Source organism: Acartia tonsa, chromosome 12 (genome assembly GCF_053477335.1).
Source record: "Acartia tonsa isolate MP-2025a chromosome 12, ASM5347733v1, whole genome shotgun sequence".
NCBI classification, from domain to species: domain Eukaryota; kingdom Metazoa; phylum Arthropoda; class Copepoda; order Calanoida; family Acartiidae; genus Acartia; species Acartia tonsa.
The window spans coordinates 36,056,064-36,064,698 of NC_137271.1; positions in this window are offsets into that span (position 1 = coordinate 36,056,064).

Here is an 8,635-nt window from a genome sequence, read left to right on the forward strand (position 1 = left end):
AATAATCATCTAATGAAAAGTTCCAAGGTATAATATCAAAAGAATAGCAACTTTTTTTAGTTTATGTATTGGCATTTGGAAAAATATCGTCAATCAGACAACCAACCTTATCATTGCATTATAATATATTGCACGTTTGCCCACTTATTATTAAACGTCTGAGATATCAAAGGAACTGATTTTAATGTCTTTAGTTATGACTTTGTTTAGACTGAATATAAACTAACCTACAACGATTAGACGTTTTAGTTATATAATGCTATTTGCTAATTTGTAAATTTTTGCAACAGTGAAAAATGTCAATTAAATAGTATTAAAACTCTTCAGCTAAATTATTATTTAAGAAATACATTGACTATTTTGTCTAAAGCAAAGCTTTTCTAGATTTTTGTATGTTCGTCCAAAAGACACCAGCATTAAAGACCACCTTATTCTTTTGTAATGGTAATTTTAGTTTATTTCTTCGTGTAATCAATTTAAACTTTGATATTATGTTATTGGTATTTTTGATTGGACACCTATTAAATCCTTGTTTTTTTTTGCACTAATTGTAAATATGCAAATATTTAGGCAAAATTCCTACAGCATTCACACAATTCTTTTACACTTGATCTAAAAGTTACAAATTTTTGCACCCTTTTTTACTGAATTATTTTTGAAAGTGTACTAACGTGGCGGCAAATTATATATTATTGTCAGTTTTATTTGATCACTAAAAAATTTTCAAAATATTTAGCTAAAATTTTGCCTGTTGTTCTTTTGAACCTGCCAACGTTATAATTCTAAAACTTTACTTGCTTTTATCTAATTTTTAAAAGACCAAATAGAAAATCTGGATAAGGTCTTTGCCTTGTTGGAAAACTTAGGTTAGGTTTAGTTACATACAGGTGTTGTCGCTTTTATTCTTTCAATTTTATAGCGGAGTATTAAATTAGCTAAAAATGGAAAGGGTATTTAAATAAATAAACGTTTATCTGTTCATCCCTTGATAGTGGAACTAGAAAATAATCTTGAAAATTCTGGACCCATAGATTCATATTTCTAAAACCTGCACAAATTTGCTTTTATTTATAAAGTGCTTCATAAAATTACTTGTAAAGGAATTAGATTTATATTTTATCAATTGCTTTGCTCACACATATATTATGAGAAGTGATTTATGAAAAACTTTTTAAAGCAAACTTAATTAAGATTTTAAAATAATTTTTTTTTTGCTTTTCTAATCATGAAATTTTCATATAGCATTTAAAATCGGAAATTGTAAAGAATCAGGGATAAGACAATGGCTAATATTTGATGTACATTCCTAATGACGACACACCAAATTACCCCATCTGTAGAAAATTCAAATAATGGTTGAAATGTTTGGACATTCAATCAAAATTTAAAGTGTTTAGCCAACGAATAAGAAAACTAGGACTAGTATGATATAAAGCTAAATGTCCCCTCCCTCCCTGGTAAAGGCTAGTCTCCTTTTCAATCACTATAAAGACAGGTCATAGCTTACACAGACTACAAGGACAAGAACTTTCAAATAAACACAACTCAATATTTGGTATATATCAGTGGGCATCAGTTTTATAAACACGGTAATTTATTCGTTAAAGCTCAGAGGACTTTAAACAAATCTTGATTGGGATTTAAAGACCTTCAGTATCCGTAATTTTCTATCAATAATTTGAAATCATTAGAGATGTTCATCAATTAATCTCCATCGTCTTATCCCCATAAATCCCTGAAAAGAATAGCTTCCTTTTCAATCACGAAAAGGACAGCTTCAGAGTGAGGTAAGCAAGGGATAGATACAAGGATAACAACATTCAAATAATCATAACTCAATTTCAGTAAATATTCAATTTTATAAAGACATTTTTTTCTTTAAATCTATATGAAATAGTATGCCAAAATTAAAATGAAAAATCCTAAAACATAGATTTTTTGTAAAGGAACGTATATTAATACAAATGTTGGAAAACGAATGAACCAATTGAGTTCTTACTTTTGGATAAGCTTTATGCTGGTCCTAGCTACATTTTCTTTGATACTAGTTGCTTCACCCTTGCCTTTAGAGGGGAGTTTGAGAAGGTCAAAACAACCCCATGACACTCGAAAAGTTTCCTTGAACAGTTAAAACCCATTCAGATCAGCAATTTCCGATACCTTAAGCTTCTGACAAAAATGTTTTACTACTTTATATTATACTAGCGGCTTCGCCCCTAGCCTCTAGGGGCTTTGCCCCAAGAGGTGATTTTAAAAAAATAAGGCAAAATTTGTAAAAGGATCAAGGAAATCTTAAGCAAATTCTTTTAAAAAAGTAGGGGGGGTGTTTTTTGGGGGGTTGGGGGTGTCCCACTCCCCAAGAAAATAGCTTAAACCACCACAGGACCAATTGGTATATACCCTGAAGAGAAGAATCCGATCGGTTCAGGTCCAGGGACAGACAGACGGACAGACGGACAGACGGACAGACGGACAGACGGACTGACGGACAGACGGACAGACGGACAGACGGACAGACGGACAGACGGACAGACAGACAGACAGACATCGTTCTACTTTGTATTATAGAGGATGTAAATGATTTAATATTATAGAGTGGGTGCGCTACTTAAAAAATGAGACAGATTTTGTGTAGGTACGTGCGGACAATTGTATTGAATTCCGTAGACACTATACAATTGACCAATAATGGGTAAAATAAGACAGGGAAAATCCTTTTTTTTTCTTTTCTGTAGCTTATGATTTTGATAACTGCTTGATAACTGCTTCTTGTAGGTCCTGGGAAGGTGATAGTTATTTCAAGGAAGGTTAACACGCCCCTATTTTTTTATGAGATTGTTTTGTTTATTATATGGAAAGAAGTATCTTTATATTTATTATTTTGATTTATATTTTTTATCCTAATTAAGTCCATAGTGTTTTATTTTGCTATGTGTTTTATATTTCACATTATGCAATAAAGGACAAGAATTTGCAAGAAGGGATTGGACATTGAACTATAAGTTATACTGGTACCCAAAGCTGTAAAAAGAAGTTTTCCAATTCGTTGGCTGAAAGCCATTCACATTTACATGTATCTACATTTATTACATCTTAGGTTTGTTCAAATAATTTTCACTTAGAGAAGATTTGAAGCGTTTCATTCCTTATTAAAAATATAACTACGCATATATGGAACATGTCTTTCTTGTTTTATTTATGTTTTTTGAAAACATATGAAATTTATATATTCTGAAAAATGTATAGTAGCTAACCAGGATGTTACTTACAGAAAAATCTTTTTTTTTAACTTTAAGATTTAGAAAATAACAAGATTTAAACAAAAATATTTTCATATAATTTTCTCAAAACAATATTATTTATATAACACTACACCCAAAAAGTAGTAGAAAAGGGGTAATATTATAAGAGCAGCAATGGCGATTAATAACAGTTATGCATTATACAGTAAGAATAGAGAAAGATCTAAGGAAGTTTAGGATTTGTTAAGTAATGAAATATTTTTTACTTAATTTAATGAAAAAAAGGCAAAATACTTTAAGATACTTTTTATAAAGTAGCAGTGTTACTAAAAACCTATAGAAACCAATAAATCTATAAGAAAGATAAACAAGAATACAACTTTGTATTTTAAAATTATTTGTTGAAAGGTTTGTAAACTACTAGTTTGGTACTGGTTAATTAATATTGGTACTTGAGTACCAATGTAATTTACTGTCCAATGTCCCCTCCCACCCTAGTTAGTAGAAACAAATATTTTGATGGACAATAATACTTTTGGTTTAATTTTGTATGCATTTACTATTTGAAACGCCTTGGCTCAATATCCCAATAACTTAGGAATGATCTACTCTTTTTTAAATGTAGCTTCTAACTTCGTCCCTATCATCGACAATTTAGGCCTGTTAGAATTGTTCTATCGATTTCAAACTTTGAATAAGGATTCCTGTAATAGTTAAGTACGAGTTAGAATGCGTAGCAACTCTATAATCGTAATCAGTAGATCTGTACGTCCATTTTAAACATGCTTATGTTTTAGCAAGTGTTAATGTTTGTTTGCCCAAATATCTTCTTATTTAAGAGCTTCGCTTTTATGGATGTTGTACCATTGTATGATTAACTAAAGATGATCATCTTTAAAATAAAAATAAAAACTTTTACTTTAATTAATAAAATCTAAACAATTTATTAATAGAAATGGATAATAATTCAAAATCAAGAGGGGGTACAATTCAATAAGGGGGTCGAAATCCTCCAACCGCAAAAATTTGGCGCAATTTGGATGAAGATTTGATAAGAGTAGATTTGGAAAAGTGTACTTATTTTCCGCACAAAAAAAAAGACTTTGTTTACATTATTCAACAATTGATTAACAACTATTGGCATATTTATTTAAAATTTATAATTTGTGACCTAGGCGACCCTTCCTCAAATTAGAATATTATATTTTCCCGTATCACTTCAAAGCCGATTAATTTCCAGTGGATTAGAACCGGTTATCAGCCATAAGGAGAAATTATCTCTAGCATCAAATATATCCAGTTTTCTAAGAATATAAAAATGTACAATCATAAGATTACAGTTTTTTTAATTTAACCCTTCGATGCGAGAAATAACTTTTAATGCTCAAGCCTTTTAGCTTTAATTTGTAGCTTTTTTGGGATATACAGCACTCTTGTATTGTTAAATTTTATTGCATTACGTGGACAAAAGTGCTCAAGACAACCAACTATCTGATTCTGATTGCACTACCTCTGTCTGTAAGTACTAACTAACAAAATTGGTATTGAGGTCCATCTATGAGCCAAAACATTCCCGAACCTAAACTAATCAAGTCGCGAAACTGACATATCAACAAGGAACAAATTTTGTGTTGGGCCGAGATTCGAACCAATCACCTAACTGAGACAACTCTCGTCTGTGCTACATTACTTTTGTGGAAGTGACGAATCACCATTTTGAGTTTTCCTGAAGCTTATCTGTTGAATCAGTAGCAAATGAGAATCAGCAGGTTGCTACGCGTATACAATACAGACAAATTATAAAATAGCTAAATGATATTTCTATGTTCCTACAATTTTATTCATATAAGTAAATATGTATTTATTTTTATGTCCGAGATGATCTTGTAAACCACAAGGCGTCAAAATTCTCTATTTTCTGAATAGCTTAGAATTGTTTAATGGCATGTATAAAGCTAATTAGTGATGGAATAGCTTAACTTTTCCAGGAAATATAGCCCACTAAAGATAAATAATCCCACCTGCAAAAAAAAATCAGTTATTGTAGATCTAGGATATAAGAACATTGAACAATTTGGTCTTTTAAGCAACCCAAGAATTACTGAAATTCAATATTTACTGCTTTGCTGAAACAATTGTAACCCTTGCTCAGTTTTTAAGAAATATTTACAATTTTTTATGATACTACAAATAATGAATTTAGTTTTGTACCAAAAACAATAAATGGACCTTTTTGACTTCTTTGGTTCGGAGCGATATCTTGAGGTACAGACAAAACTCATCACTACTCTAAAAGTTTTTTTTTAAATTAAGAGAACACACTGTAAAAAGTATTTTAAAAATTGTTGAAAATCACATTATGTAGTTGAATCGAATAGCATTCTTAAGAAGGGTAAGGCATTTGATTTTATTATGAGCACAGCTGCTATATAGATTACATTGTCCGTTTGTCTATGGCCTAGCTTACATGATTATAAAGTACTGAAGTATTCAAATTCTTTATGAGATAACAAATCGCGTGGTACTATTGTCTTGCTTATAGCAGAAAATTGTACTGCCCTTAAAATTATGTAGAGATGCCTTTTTTCATGCTACGGCATTCTCTCCTAACATCTAATCTTTCTAGTGAAACAGAGCAGTAGTAGGCACACATTTTAGCTAAGTCCAACCCCAACTTACAATAAGCTAAAGTAACTAAATTTTCTAGGCTGCTTTAGAAGTTTCTTTTCCTTGTTATAATAAACATGAAATTGTTTTAAAAGCTGCAATAAGTTACACTTTTTATTTTTATTTTCATAAACTTAAAAGGAAGATAAAGTAGCTTTTTAATAATGCTCAACAGTTAAAACAAGGATAAAAACAATCATATTGACACTGATTCAAAAAGTAACAAAAGAACAATGAAACACTGTGTAAGGCTTAAGATCTCTAAAACAGCTTGACCAAAGATGTATCTTTTAGTCCAAGGTAGGGGGTTACGATTTTTAGACTCAACTTCAAATCTAACAAAAAAACAACCTCTGACAAAATTGGTTGTTTTGTTTTCAACTGCAACTTTATTTGCTTATTCTAATACAATTTTTATATAATATCAACACATAGGATCTAATAACATGTACGTTTCTGTGTTGTATTGAAAATATCTAAAACGTACACAAAGTTGTTAAAAGGCATCACTCTTATATAATAAAAGTCAACCAAAGTTGACCAAATTTAAACTTATTAAAGGTTAGAAAGCAGATTTAACGTTTATACACTCTTAAAAATCATCTTAAATTGAATATTATGATATGTTTTTTAAATGCTTTCAGACAAAAAAAGTTGTTTTTTTGATTACACTTTTAGACTTTGTGTACCGTCATCATAATAGGAATCATTATTACAAAAATCAAGTATATGAATATCTATATTATGTAAAAATAGCTTAAAAATATGGTTTAAAAAAATAGAATTATGTTTTTAAAATTTAGAACCGAAAATATAATCTGTTGCTAAGATGTTAATAACTAGCGGCTACGCCCCTAAAAGCCTCTAGTGGCACTTTAAATGTTTGGTTTTTTGTTGCGTTCAAGTTTCTACGATATGTTGCGTAAGAGTCTCTTTATACGATACCTCGCAATGTTACGTAGGAGTCTCTATATTTAAAATAAAAATTTTAATTTATTATTATTTCTCTTGGGAGGGTTGTGGTACCCTCCCCCAAAATAGTTATAAACTTTCCCGGGACCTATGAGAAGCTATCCTGTTAAGGAGAACCCGATCGGTTCAGCGGTTAGCGAGATCCTTCGATACAAACAAACACACAGACACACAAACATCCTGTTACTTTAGTATAAGGATTGTAACATTTCAGTGCAGACAGACAGTAGAAATAAAAAGCTCAGACAAAGTTTCTTGCCTTCGAAGTTCACAATGGTCAAAACATGTATAAAAATATCATTTAGAAATATCAAAAATCTAAAAAAAACAATACTTTTGTAAAAACAACCACTTTAAGTTATTAAATCTAAAATGATTAAATTGTATATAAAGGTTATTTCTTTAAAGTTAATAAGAAAGACTTACATATTTTATATTGTTTTTTTTAAAAAGCAAAACAATGCAATGGTTTAAATTAATGTTGTTCTTGAAAAAAAAGTATGTTCATTTAATAAAGCAAGACTTTTACTAGATATAAAAAATAATTCATAGCTTTTAGTTAAACTCTGTTTTAAAAGCTTTGCTATATCTTTACTTATTATTCTGTAAGTAGATTATTCTTTAATACCTCTCTTCAAAAATACTGTATAACAGGCTACTGTTCTTTTTTTAACTTGATTCTGTTAATATATTAACTATTGCGCCCCTAGCATTGAGAATGGAAGGAGGAAAAGTAAAATAGCCTAAAACTAAACAAACACAAAAATTTATTTATTAAAACTTTCCAATTATGAAAAACCCAATTAATTGATTAGCCAATAGCAAGATTTCAACTGACAAACAAAATCTCATTAAAGTATTTCATATCTTTGGATGAAGTACTTTGCTTTTCAAATGTTCCACTCTTTTGTATGGACATCACCTTAGAAGTAGTTTTTATGAAAGTTGGTATTTAGGAGGGCGGGTCAAAGTTTCTCAGTGACAAAAAAGAACCAGATTTGACAGGGAGGAAAGGAGGGAACAATGGACTGTAAATAAATATACCCCTTAGAATTTATAGACACATTCTGACATTCATTAACTTACATTTAATCCATTCTTTGTACAAAGTATCAGTTTTCAAACATTTCGACTGATAAATTTAATCTACATAATTTGGATACAAACAAATTTATCTCCAATTACCCTATCCCTTAGGATCCCTGAGAATTAGGGGTCAGTAATAAACAAAGCAAAATTTTGGGCGGGGTGCCTCTTTTACAGTGGATATATTATTATTTGGATCTTACACCAGATTTCCATGTTCTCAAATAAAATGAAACACGTAGAAACGATACCACGATACCCCCTATCCAAACTCCATACTCCATCACCTTCTCCCCTACTAGATGAACCAATAAATAAGTTACATGTTAACAACCTAAATTTAAGACAATTTTTCTCTTGACATAATATCCTCATATTTTCTACATCAATTTCTTTTACAAACAAGACTGAATAAAGAGAAAGGGATATGGCACCTTTGAAAATAAAAATGTCTTAACCTTTTCAAAAAGAACTATTCACTTGGAATATGTCATTATTTTTTACTCACAATACTACAACAATTAATCGTCTAATTTTAAGGAAAGCTCTTTTTTTGAATCCTGGAAAGTAGGTAGTAAGAAGACAGATAAACATAAGATATAAAGTGATAGAGGTTAGGAGCGTAGCCTCAATAATTGTCACAATGGATATCCAATACGTGGATATAT